At 38.8% G+C, this 14374-nt stretch overlaps 1 protein-coding gene and 1 pseudogene across 1 annotated transcript in view; one reads left to right on the top strand and one right to left on the bottom strand.

Annotated features, from left to right (window-relative positions):
- The window catches only part of Xkr4 (XK related 4), a 414832-nt gene that overhangs the window by 306425 nt on the left and 94033 nt on the right, over positions 1-14374 (bottom strand). The gene's annotated exons all lie outside the window — the stretch shown is intronic.
- LOC131903306 (transformer-2 protein homolog alpha-like) lies at positions 1868-2681 on the top strand (annotated as a pseudogene).

The following is a 14374-nucleotide window of genomic DNA, read 5'->3' as shown; positions in this document are numbered from 1 at the left end:
TCAAATATACTCCAACGATAATACCTTGTATCTATAAAAGAGTAAAGCCCCAAACTCCACTTTTTGTCCTAGCTCTTTAACAGTTGCTATGGTTGAGGATACTTCTTATCAAATGGTGCAAAAGTCTTACCTAGAGAAGAGTCTGTCAAAGTCTCACAGAACACAAGAGAATCAGATTTAAAACATCTAAGTGACTGAGACAATGACTGAACTGAATTAGCATCGCAATGTCTGTAACTTTGTCACTCTCAAGTCTAAGTGGCATCATCACAGCAGGGAAAACCCAAGCCAGTCATCACAGGTGCTCATCCTCATCATGTACATACACACACATGCACACAGGCACACACATGTGACATGCACTCACACCTTTATCATGAGTGATGACACTTGTCTTGCATCCAGTGATGACTGAAGAGGCAGCAGCTGGACGTTCTTACTGACCCTGCACCACCTACCTTCTAGGTAACCATACCACCTGCTTTGTGCAAGGAGAGATGGTACCGGGGAAAGCCAGGGCCACCCTGTCTTCCTCACACTCTCTGCAGTCTTCTATGGGTATCTCCCAGAGTCATGTGTTGGAAGCTTAGTCTCCAGTGTGTGGAGTGGAGGGGTGAGTCTTTAGGAGGTAGAGTTTATTGCAAAGTCAGTTAGGTCATTAGAAGCATCGCCTGGAGGAATTAATGCTAGTCTCATTTTGTTAGTTGCCTCCAGGGCATATGATTATAAGAGAGCAGGACTGTCCCTTTTCAAGCCTCAATCTTCCATTGTCAGCAAATGGTCCCTTCCTCTCTGTGTGCATCACGACGATGCCACCACCATGATAGGAAATAGCTGAGAAGGAGTTCATGAGAGACTAAATAGATGCGCATCTGATCTTAGACTTCTAGCTCAAAAACGGTGATAAGTCAGCATCTTTTTAACATAAAGCACCCAGTTTTAACAAATGTAAAGGACTAAATATATTGCTGTAAGCAATATTCAACATCATTTCCCCAGTCTCTGGTTCATTTATGTTCTCTCTTTCTGTGTGTCTCTGTCTCTGTCTCTCTCTATCTCGTGTGTGTGTGTGTGTGTGTGTGTGTGTGTGTGTGTGTGTGTGTGTGTACATGCACCCTCATAACTATAGAGCCCTCTCTCCAGGCTCTTAATGTCCATTTGATACAAAAGAAAGTTAGATATAGATAATACTTTTCTTCTGATTCTTTTTGTTTGTTTCTTTGACAGAGGTTCTTGTGCTGCATCCCTAGAACTTACTATGCAGCTCAATTTTGTATTGAACACACAATAATCCTCCTGCTTCAACCTTCTAAGTGTTGGGATTACAGGTGTGTACCACCATACATGGCTTCTTCTGATTATTTAAGTTCAGTTGTTTTCCTATTTTTTTTCCAATACTTCAATTATGTAGGTAAATTGTATCTGATTCCACCTATGACTTTTGCTTATTCTCTGGTTGAAGGTGCAACCCAGTAGCAGTTGAGACTCTTCCGTTTTGAGATGTCAGTCACATGAGATGATCACAGATGACAGCAGCAGCTGTGGAGTGGAGCTGGCCTGAGCCACTGGGATGAAATCAAGCTGCATTCCTGCAGAGAGCAGCGCTGGAGAAGTACCACTGCGTCCCTTTGAAGCCTAGATCATTGAGTCCTAGCAGTCTGGCACTAACTTTTACACAGTTGGACTTGGGTTTTGCTTTGGTCTAATTGTGACTGTGTCCTGATTTTTCTCTTTTAGAATAAGAAAATACGGTGGAGCGCACCGGCCGTTGTCGCCGTCGCCTTCCTCCTCCCCACACTCCAGACAGCGAGGTGACTAGGCCGTCAGCCCTCGAGCTGAGACTTGTCTCTTATTCAGTTCTCGAGAACTCCTGGCCAACATGAGTGATGTAGAGGAGAACAACTTCGAGGGCAGAGAGTCTCGCTCTCAGTCAAAATCTCCAACGGGAACTCCTGCTCGCGTAAAATCAGAGAGCAGGTCAGGATCTCGTAGTCCATCAAGAGTTTCCCAACATTCTGAATCCCATTCTCGATCAAGATCAAAATCCGGGTCAAGGTCGAGGAGGTATTCTCATAGATGCTACACTCAGTCCCGGTCCCACTCTCATAGAAGACGATCTCGAAGTAGATCCTATACACCCGAGTTTCGCCGACGAAGAAGCCGGAGTCACTCTCCAATGTCTAATCGCAGAAGACATACAGGCAGCAGGGCAAATCCAGATCCCAACACTTGTCTGGGTGTCTTTGGCCTCAGTTTGTACACAACAGAGAGAGATCTTCGTGAAGTATTCTCTCGATGTGGACCATTGAGTATATCAATGTAGTTTATGATCAGCGAACTGGAAGGTCACGTGGATTTGCTTTTGTGCATTTTGAGAGGATAGATGACTCTAAGGAGGCTATGGAGAGGGCAAATGGGATGGAGCTGGATGGTAGAAGAATTCGTGTGGATTATTCTATCACCAAGAGAGCACACATGGTGGAGGAGGAGGAGGAGGCGGCGGTGGAGGAGGCGGCGGTGGTGGTAGAGGACGAGATTCTTACTATGATACCAGATATGATTGAGGCTATGACAGATATGAAAATTATGATTACCGGTACAGAAGAAGGTCACCTTCTCCTTATTACAGTAGATACAGGTCACGGTCAAGATCTCGTTCCTAAAGCCCAAGACGCTATTGATAACAGAGTGATTGTGGCCAAGGACTCCTCCTCCCCTTTTTTTCCCTTTCCCCTTTGATTCTGGATTTCCAAGCTTCCAATGCTTACTAGTCCTAAAAACAAAACAAAAATCTGGTTTATTTCATCTATAGTGTGGTCAGTTGTGTTGCTGTTTTCCACCCTTTGTTATACTCTTAAAGGTGAAATTGTCATTTAAGTCGTTGAACATCTGAGTAAAAAGGAACCCAGTGTTAGACTTTGTGGTTCTTCTCTGCCTTTACTATGAGGAAAGAAATGATCTTTTGAAAGCTTTTGTGACGGATATTGTAGTAGATGTCCTTTTATTAGAAATCTGCAGTTATAACAAACTGCTTTTTAACCTTCTTTGGGGAAAGATAAATAACACTTGAAGTAGATCAGTAATGTCAAATTTGTCTGGAGTGGCATGGAACAGTCGATTAGGTGAGTGTAGAAAGTTTGAAGCTGTAGGAGAAAATATGAAGAATGTAACTTTAGACCTAAAAAATTAAGTCATCTTTTAGGAATTAAAAGCTTGTAGATTCCTATAAAACTTGTTATATTTGAAGTTACATGTTAAACCTTATAAACTTAAAGTGTGATTTTTATGTTAAATTTACAGAAACTTAACTATTCCCTTAATCACTGAAGGAAAACCTTTATTTATTACCTAGAACAATTGTATAACTTGCTGTTAGAAATTTTGGTATTGGTTGGTTATTGGTTTTGTGGGTTATTGTATAGGATAGGATCCTAAAATTCAAACAAAAGTTAATTTGAAAATGAAGAAAAAGAATAAGAAAATATGTAAATTATTTTGACTTCACAAGAACTTATAGTTGAGAGACTTTGGAATTTTGTAGACACTTTGGGTATTTTAGAGAGGCTTGAACTGAGAAAGAAACTGGATATTTTTAAGAACTCTCCAAAGTTGTATTCTGACCTCTACATGTACACTTTTGCATGTGTGCCTATGCACATGCACACACACACACACACACACACACACACACACACACACACAGAGAGAGAGAGAGAGAGAGAAAGATTTGTAACTAATCCTTACTAATGCTGTGCAGTTTTTAAGATGTTTTAAAATGACTATTCATTTGTTTACTTATTGTGTATGTGTCTGTGTTTACATGTATGCACATGTATATGTACATGCACATGCATGCCATACAAGTAGAGGTCAGAGGACAGTTATGTGGAGGTGAATCTCACCTTCAAACTATATACAGATTCTCGGACTTGAACTCACATTGTCAGCCTTGCTGCTCAGGCATGTTTATGCACTGAGTACTCTCACTGGCACTCTATAGGTTCAGTCTATGAACTCCCCACTCTGCAAAACTGCACACCAACATTGTTTCTATCATCTGTAACTCAGAACTTGGCAGACACTATTTAAGGAATCTGAGAACACCTTCAGCCTAACAGGAAATGCAAGAAGATGGATAACCAGAAGGTTTATCCTTCTGCAGGTCACGTGAATCTCTTTTATGAGCTCAGAGGCTCCCCCTTTCAGGGAAAAAATCCTTAAAATTAACTACACACTTCACAGTGGTCCCAATTTTACTGAAATGAAAATGAGCTCTTAGGGGTCTGGGCAGAAGGTGATCAAGAGTCCACTCCTATTTTCCTAAGTGTAGACCTTGAGTGGCAATTGTATACTTTAAGTTCTAGCTCTCAATTCTTTCTGATAGTGGACAGCCAGATTTCTGGAAAGAGGTGTTTATTGAACTTGGTTCAAATATGTAAAAAGTTCACTAGCACCTCTCTTATGGTTAATATTATCAGCTCAATGGGATTTAAAATCACTGTGGAAAAAAATGGGTATATTTGTAAGATACACTTTAAATGTGGACAGCACTGTCCGCTGGCCTGGAATCTTGGGCTGAATAAAAAAAGAGAAATCCAGCTGAACACTAGCATGCATCACTCTCTGCTTATTGATGGGAAGTCCAATCAGATCCCTCACACTCCTGCCGCAACAATGCCTTCTCTGCCATGATGGACTGCTCTCAAAGTGTGAGCCTAAGTAAATTCTTCCTTTTGAAAGTTCTTTTGTCAGTTATTTTGCTACAAGAGTGAGGAGAGTAACTAATACAGACAACTGGTACCAAGAGTAGGGTTCTCATTCTGATAAAACTGACCATGTGGTTCTTATGCCTTTGGATCTTAAAGTTCTTATGCCTTTCAGGATCAATGAGGAAGAGTTTGGAACTTTGGGCCAGAAAAACCCCACAATGTGATAAGTGGAGTTCAATGGGCCATTGTGCATGGAGTTTGAAAGGCCAGAATGCCTAGAGAAATGTAGACAATGGAAGGCCAGCTCATACAATTTCAGAAGGTAATAATCACTCTATCAAGAACTAGGCTATAGTACATTCAACTTTATATTCCTCAAAAGAATCTGTCTGCATCATTCATGTTTCCTGATAACTTGGGCAAGGTTGAATTTAAAAGTAATGATTAATTTTTTTTGGTGAATGAACTTTCAGGATAGCATAGCATTCTAGTGCAGAATGAGAGAGAGCAACAAGAGAAGCAAAATACATGAAAAATATGAAGTGGGTAAAGGAACAAGTTCAAAGTTACACACAATAAAGATTTGAGAGCAACTAGTTGTTAATGAGATTAATGCCATTAAAGAGAATTGTAGGTCTCTGCACTGCAGTAAGAGGAGAGGTACCCTGAGGCAAGGTCTACCAATGCAAGGCTCCATCTTGTGAAAATAAAAGTTTATTTGAAAGGAGAGAGCCTATACTAAAAATGCTGCTGGAAGGGTTCCTTGTTCAACATAACCACTTAGGAAAATGTTCCCCAGGATCAGCACACAGAGGTTGGCCTACATGGCCTGCTTCATCCTGAGGAAGCAGCAGAATGTGGCAACATTGTCCATGTGGCATTGATTTTTCAAGAATAAAAAAGATGAAAGACTGAGGGATTCATGGAGCCTTTCTTGTGCCACTATTCCAGAGAGCCATTGCTTTAATTTGTGTGTGTGTGTGTGTGTGTGTGTGCACTTGTGTGTGTGTGTGTGTGTGTGTGTGTGACAGAGAGAGAGAGAGAGAGAGAGAGAGAGAGAGAGAGAGAGAGAGGAGGGAGAGGGAGAGAGATCAGGGCTCCTGCCAGGATATCCTGAAAGACCACTGTGTGAAGCTGTGGAGGTTCAACCTAAGTTTCTATAGAGACCTCTCAGATGGTGAATGTTCCAGATGCATGGGACACTGAGGAAAGCAGAGTGCATAGAGAGGAGCTATCCCAAAAGAAAGCAGAGCTGGAGTGGCAGGGTAACTTATACATGTATGAAGTTATATGTTTCCATTTCCAGCCCCAGATACCTATATGAAGCTGCATGGGTTGATGTTTTCTCTGCTGGGTTTCAGTCTTGCTTTGGTCTGATCTTTCCTTGCCATACTCCCATGCTTCTCCTTTGGAATAGGTACATTTACTCTGACAATATATGGAGAAAATATTTAGGTTTCTTTTTATTGTATGTGGGATTACTCATTACTTATCCCTAATAAGCTTGAGGGCCAGCCAGCCCAAACTAGTAAAAAAGATACTTTCTGAAAGCCAACCTGGTTTGCTGAAGGGCCTTAGCAACAGCAGCTGAGACATGATCTGGAGATGACCTGGACCAATGAGAGGCAGCCATGTCACACTAGCAGATGCATATTCATCAGACCTCCCCCCAGGGTGGAGGGTATATAAGGCTTGCCTCTTCCTGAATAAGCTGAGCTTGTTGTTTCAACATTCTCTCAGAGTCTGTGTCATTGACTCTGTGCCTACTTGGCCCCTTCCCCCAAAGGGAACAACATCACAGGACCCTGCCACAATTGTACAGAGGGCCTGGATTTTCAAATCATGTATAGTGTCAGAAGAGACTTTAGGCTTTCAGACATTGTGAGGACTGTCAAAAACACCATGGGTGTGTTTAGAGATGTACTAAGTGCATTGTGCACAATGAGATGAAATTGAGACATTTGGGACTGAGAGCAGAAGGCCATGGCTTAAAAGTGGTATGTTTAGATGTCAAAAGTAGATTTGTGATAGTTAATGTTTTTTATCAACCCATGAGATATATAATCACCATGAAAACAAATATCTGAGCATGTCTGTGAGTTTCTAAATTGGGTTAAAAGAGGTGAGAATACCTACACTGAATAGGGTGACAAAATTACTTGGGCTGGTACCTGGACTGGATAAGAAGGAACATCCATATGAGTACCAGCATCGTTCACTCTTGTGGATGCTCTATCATCACATATTATGAGTGTGACAGGTTCCTATTCAAAGTTGTGCATGGCAGATATACATTCTCTCAAATACAAACATTCTCTATGGATTAGAAAATGAGTCATAAAAGTGGTAATATTAAAAAAGACACACAACACTAAAGCCAAGTAAGCAGGTAGGCTAACTTTAGATCTTCATTCCTTCCTCATCTTCTTTAAATCAATTCCCCTGTCTCATCCTTATCTCTATAGCAGAAAACCTGAGATAGCCTCCACTTGTGCCCAGACTTACTTTGCCCACTCATTGCTTTATTCCAGTCCTCAAATTCAGCAGGCATTACCTGGAAGCCCCCGGCCACACTGGCCAGAGAAGCAGGTAGCCTAAATGCAGATTTTCACCTTTCCCCGTGTTTCTCCAAGTCCAATTACCCAGTAACACCCTCATCTTTGTATCAGAACACCTGTTATGATCTTCCCCATCTCTGACCCCCATCTATATTGGATTAAGCAACTCTCCTTCAACCCTCCTTACTATTTATCCTGTTATCTCAGCCCCCAAATCCAACAGGCATTCCCGGAAAATCCCCAGCCAAGCCTGGTGGAGCAGCAAGCAGGCCAGCAAACCAGGTAGCTCCAGATCTTCACTTTCTCTCCTCTCCTCCATATCCAACTCCCAGCTTCATTCCCAGCTCTGTAGCAGACTACCTGTTACGGCTTCCCTGACCGCATTCCAAGTAGACTAAGCAGATCCTGGGAGAGTATAGCTTTTCTCCTACCTGTGGACACACACAGGCCCCTCCTTGTACATCTCCATTCTTAAGTTCCAGCTTCTAATACCTAGAAACACATTTTACCAGGAACCGCTATTGGTCTCAGCCTGCAGGATCCCAGAAGAATTCTCTATCAGGAAACACACAGCCAACACACCCTCTTAAGAACCACAGACAGAAATCAAGGAACAAAACACCATCCCAACAGACAAAGCCAGATATCAGCACCTAGAACTGCAATCATCCTAAATCCAGATGCCTAGATGCCAGCATAAAATCACAATAATAGCCAGGGAGATATATCTCCACTAGAGCCCAGCAGCCCCACCACAGTATGCCTTGAGAACTGCAACATAGCTGAAGCATGATACAAAGACCATAAAATAGCATTTATGGATCTGAAAGAGGTCCTTAAAGAGGAAATGAATAAATCCCTTGAAGAAATCTATGAAAACACATACAAAAAACAAGCAGTATAAAGGAATGAATAAAATAGTTCAAGACCTGAAAGTGAAAATAGAATCAATAATGAAAACCCAAACTGAGGGAATTCTGGAAATGAAAAATTTAGGAACTTAAACAAGAACAACAGAGGCAAGTTTCACCAACAGAATACAAAAGAAGGAAGAGAGACTATCAGTCACTGAAGACATGAAAGAAGAAACGAAAACTTTGGTCATAATATATGTTAAATCTAAAAAAAAAAAAATCCTGGCACAGGAAATATGGGACACTATGAAAAGACCAAATCTGAGAATAATAGGAATACAGGAGGGAGAAGAAACCCAGGTCAAAGTCACAAAAATATTTTTAACAAAATATTTTAAAATCATAAGAGAAAATTCCTTAACTAAAGAAAGAGATACTTATCAAGGAACAGGAAGCATACAGAATACCAAATAAACTGGACCAGAAAAGAACTTCCTTTTGGCACATAATAATCAAAACACAAAATATACAGAACACAAAGAAAAGAATATTAAAATTAGAAAGGGAAAAAGATCAAGAAACATATAAAGACAAATGTATTAGAATAATATTGGATTTCTTAATGGAGCCTTTAAAAGCCAGTAGGGCCTGGAGAGATGTGCTACAGATTCCAAGAAATCACATATGTCAGCACAGACTACTATAACCAGAAAAACTTTCAATCACCATAGATGGAGAAAACAGAACAGTTCATGATAAAACCAAATTTAAGCAATATCTATCTACAGATCTATAGATAGCAATATCTACCTACAAATCTATCTACATACAGAAGGAAAACTTCAACCTAAAGAGATTAACTATACCCAAATAAACACAAGGAATAAATAAAATCAAATGAGCAAATCAAACACACACACACACACACACACACACACACACACACACACACACACACCACACAAATCAACAAGCCAACCAAAACTGCTCATTACTATCTCTCAACATCAATGGTTTTAGTTCCCCAGTAAAAAGACACAGACTAACAAAATGGATATGAAAATAGCATCCATCCTTTTGCTGCATCCAAGTAACACACCTTCACATCAAACATAGACATAATCTCAGAGTAAAGGGGTGGAAAAAGAAATTCCAAGCAAATAGACCTAAAAAGTAAGCTTATGTAGTCATTTTAATATCTGCCAAAATAGACTTCAAACCATTTACAGCAAGCCCACCTACCAAAGTCACTATATATTCATCAAAGAAAAAAATCCACTGAGATGACATTGCAATTCTTACCATCTATGCACCAAACACAGGGTCATTCAAGTTCATAAAAGAAATACTACTACAGTTTAAAATCACATGTTGATTCTCACACATGGATAGTGGGAGACTTCAATGCACAATTCTCACCAATACATAGATCATCCAGAGTAAACTTAACAGAGAAATGCTAGAGTTAACTGATATTATAAACCAAATGGACCTAACAGATATTTATAGAATATTTCACTCAAACACAAAAGAATATACCTTCTTCTCAGTACCTCATGTAACTTTCTCCAAAACTGACCTCAAAGCAAGTTTCAACAGATACAAGAAAGTGTAAATAAACTCTCCATTCTACTTGACAACCACAGATTAAACTGGATATCCACAACCCAACCAACAGAAAGCTTACAAACTCATGGAAACCGAACATCTCACTACTGAAAGTAAATGAAAAATGGGTCAAGACAGAAATTAGGAAAGAAATAAAAGACTTCTTAGAATTGAATGAAAATTAAAATACAGCCATACTCAGTCTTAAGGGACACAATAAAAATGATCTAAGAGGCAAGATCATAGCATTAAGTGCCTACACAAAACAAACAAACAAACCAACAAACATCATCAACAACAGCAAACTGGAAAGATATAATAGCAACTTAACATCACATCTGAAAGCTCTAGAACAAAAAGAAATAATCATATCCAAAAGGAGTAGATGGCAAGAAATAATCAAACTCGGGCCTGAAATCAATAAAATAGAAAGGAACAAAAAAATACAAAGAATTAATGAAATAAGGAATTGACTCTTCGACAAAACCAATATAATTGACAAACCATTAGCTAAATTAAGTAAAAGGAGGAGAGAGACTGTCTTATCAAATAACCAAAGTTAGAGTTGAAAAGAGGGGTATAACAGACACTGAAGAAATGCAGAGAATCATAAGGACATAGTTAAAAAAAAAAACCTGTAGTCCACCAAATAGGAAAATCTGAACAAAATGGATAATTTCCTCAATACATACCACCTACCAAAGTTAAATCAGTACCAGATAAGCAGTTTATCCATAACCACTATCCCTAGTGTCATAGAAGTAGTCATTAAAAGTCTCCTAACAAGAAAAAGTGCAGGGCCACATGATTCAGTGCCGAAATCTACCAGATTTTTAAAAAGAGTTAATGCCAATACTGTTCAAATTATTCCACAAAATAGAAGCAGGAGGGACATTGCCCAATTCATTTTATGAGGCCACTATTATCTCAATAACTAAACCATGTAAACCCCAAAGAAAGAGAATTACAGAGCAATTCCCCTTATGAGCATAGATGCAACAATTCTCCATAAAATACTTGCAAACTAAATCCAAGAACACATAAAAAAGATTATCTACCATGATCAAGTAGGCTTAATCCAAGAGATCCAGGGATGGTTCAACATATGTAAATTGACAAATATAATTCACTATATAATCAGTCTAAAAGACAAAAAACACATGATCATAAAAGGCCTTTGACAAAACTTAACACCTTTTCATGATAAAAGTGCTGGAGATATTAGGGATACAAAGGACATACATGAACATAATAAACGCCATTTGTAGTAAGCCCATAGCCAATATCCACTTGAATGGAGAAAAACTCAAAGAAATTCTACTAAAATAAGGAACAAGACAAGGTTGTCCACTCTCTCCACATATATTCAATATAGTACTTGAAGTCTTAAGTAGAGCAGTAAGACAACTGAAGGAGATGAAGGGAATACAAATTGAAAAGGAAGAAGTCAAAGTATCTATTTGCAGATGATATGATAGTATATAAAAGTGACCCTAAAAATTCCATTGGGAAATCCTACAGCTAATAAACACTTTTAGCAAAGTAACTAGATATGAAATTAACTCATACACAAAGAGTAGCCTTTCTACATACAAATAACAATCATACTGAGAAAGTAATCAGATAAATAATATATTTTACAATAGTCTCAAATAATAAAATATCTCAGGGTAAGTATAACTAAGCAAGTGAAAGACTTGTATGATTAAAAACCTTAAGACATTGATGAAAGAAATTGAAGAAGATATGAAAGATGAAAAGCTTCCCTATGTTCATGGATTGGCAGGATTAATATAGTAAAAAGGGCCATCCTACCAAAAACAAACTACAGATTCAAGGCAATCCTCATGAAAATTCTAACAAATCTTCACAGATCATGAAAGGACAATTTTTAGCTTCATATAGAAACACACAAATATATAAAAAACAAAGAGACAAACAGAAAAGCAACAGGATAATGAAAACAATCCTGAATAATAAAAGAACTGATGGAGATATTACAATCTCTGATTGATTTTATGTTGTACTATAGAGTTATGGTTATAAAAACATCATGGTATTGGCAAAAAAAACCCATTTTGATCAATGGATTTATATTGAATACCCAGACAAAAGTCCATACACCTATGGGTACCTGATTTTAATTAAGAAGCCAGAAATACACACTGAAAAAGAGACAACATCTTCAACAAATTGTGCTGGTCAAACTGAGTTGCTGTACATATAAGATTTCAAATAGATCCATGCTCATCATACTGAACAAAACTCAACTCCAAATGTATTAAAGACCTCAACATAAAGCCAGATATGCTGAACATGATAGAAAAGAAAGTGGGGAATAGCCTTGAACTCATTGGTATTAGAAAAGACTTTCTGAATAGAATCTCATCAGCATAGGCATTTAAATCAGCAATTAATAAATGGGACCTCATAAAACTGAAAAGCTTCTGTAAGGCAGAGGACATTGTCATTTGGACAAAGCAGCAACCTACAATAGGGAAAGATTTTTACCAACTACACATCTGATAGAATGATAATGTCCAAAATACATAAAGAACTTCAAAATAAGATATCAAGAAACTCAATAACACAATTAAAAATGGTGTACTGATGTAATAATAGAATTCTCCAAAGAGGAAACTCAAATGGCAGAGACACACCTAAAGAAATGTTCAATATCCTTAGTCACCATGGAAATGTAAATCAAAACCACTTTGAGATTCTATCTTATACCTGTCAGATTGGCTTAAATCAGTAACACAAATGATAGCTCATGCTGGTTGGAATGGGGAGTAAGTAGAACACTTATCATAGCTGATGGTAATGCAAATTTGTACAGCTATTATAGAAAACAGTATGGAAGTTCATTAGGAAGATAGGAATCGATCTACCTCAAGATCCATCTATAGCACTCGGGCATACACGCAAAGGATGCCTCCTCCAACCACAGAGAGATTTGCTCAGCCATGTTCATTGCTGCTCTATTCCTAGTATCAAGAAACTAATCAACTTAGATGTCCCTCAACAGATGAATGGATAAGAAAAATGTGATATATTTATACAATGGAGTATACTCAATTGTCACAAAATAAATGAAATTCACAGGTAGATAGATGGAACTAGAAAAAAAAATTATCTTGAGTGAGGTAATCTAGGCCCAGAATGCCCAATATAGTATGTACTTGCCTATATATGGATATTAGCTATTAAGTCAATGATAATGGGTTACATCTAACTGAGCTGCTGGCCAAAGGGGTTTTAGTAGAATCTCCAGACACCCAGACACTTGCCAAGACTACAGGTTGCTCTCCACAAACTGATGTTAAGGTCTCATTGCTGAACACAACGTCTACACAACTCATTGAAGATGCAAAAGTCAAGCTCATGCCTACACAGAGCGTTCACCACTACATTCCAGCATTTTGGTACAGAAAGGTACTCTGCATGCTATGAAAACAGAAATGTGAACACCAACCCAGGCACAAACACTTGGATCAATAGCTGTGTGCTGCCTTCAATGCCAGGGCAATGGTGGCACAAATCTTGCGGTAGTAACCAACCAATATCTGATTTGACTTAAGGCCCACTCCACAAGATGAAATCTATGTCTGACACTGAGTGACCAAGAACCTGAGACTACATAAGCCAGGGACCTAGGGGAAAATCAAATACTATTGACATAAAAAGAAAACAGCAATAAAATGACTCCTAATGGCATTCTGCCATACTCATAGATCAGTGCCTTGCTCAGCCATCATCAGAGAAGCTTCTTCCTGCAGCAGATGCAAACAAACACAGATACTCACAGCCAGACATTATGCAAAGAGTGAGACACCTTGGAACACTCAGCCCTAAATGGACATCTCCGTTAAACCCTTCCATCTCAGGACTCAGGAAACCTTGTAGAAGAGGAGGTAGGAAGATTGCAAGAGTTAGAAGAGATGGAGACACCGAGGAAACAGGGCCCTCTAAATCAATATGATCAAAGCTCATATGAACTCATAGAGACTGAAGGAGCATGCACAGAGCCAGCACAGATCTGAGCTAGAAGGGGTCCTAAGCTGAAAAAAGAAATGGACACATGCTTCATCCCTAATCTGGAAGCTATCTCCAATTGATAACCGCTTGCAAATGAAAATTAATTTTTTCTATAGGAGTCTCATTGGGGAAACAAACTACTCTTTAGGGTAAACTCCATTCCCAATATGAGATGGCCAACAGAAAACAAACAATGGCATTTTTGGAGATTCCTTGTCTCATAATATAGTGTTAAAAAATTTATCACACACACATTCTCTCTCTCTCTCTCTCTCTCTCTCTCTCTCTCTCTGTGTCTCTGTCTCTCTCTCTCTCTCTCTCATTTTACCCTTCAGACTTTTGCATTATGTATTATGGCTTCCAGTTTAGTGTTTTTATGGGATTCCTGAGTGTGTCAACAAGTGGGTCTCTGCATTTATATTTGTTTAATGTGCCTTCTCTTGGAATCTTTTCATTCTGTTTGTTTTCTCCTATTCCAATGTATTAGTTTTTATTTTTATTTATATTATATTACTATTATATTTCAACCCCGTAGAAGCCTGTTTGTTTTCTAATGAGAGATAGAAAGGGTGTGGCTTCAGATGGGAGGGGAGGTAGGGAAGAATTA

This window comes from Peromyscus eremicus, chromosome 2, assembly GCF_949786415.1.
Source record: "Peromyscus eremicus chromosome 2, PerEre_H2_v1, whole genome shotgun sequence".
Taxonomy (NCBI): domain Eukaryota; kingdom Metazoa; phylum Chordata; class Mammalia; order Rodentia; family Cricetidae; genus Peromyscus; species Peromyscus eremicus.
The sequence above is the reverse complement of the archived record's forward strand: the minus strand, read 5'-3'. Positions and strand labels throughout refer to the sequence as shown.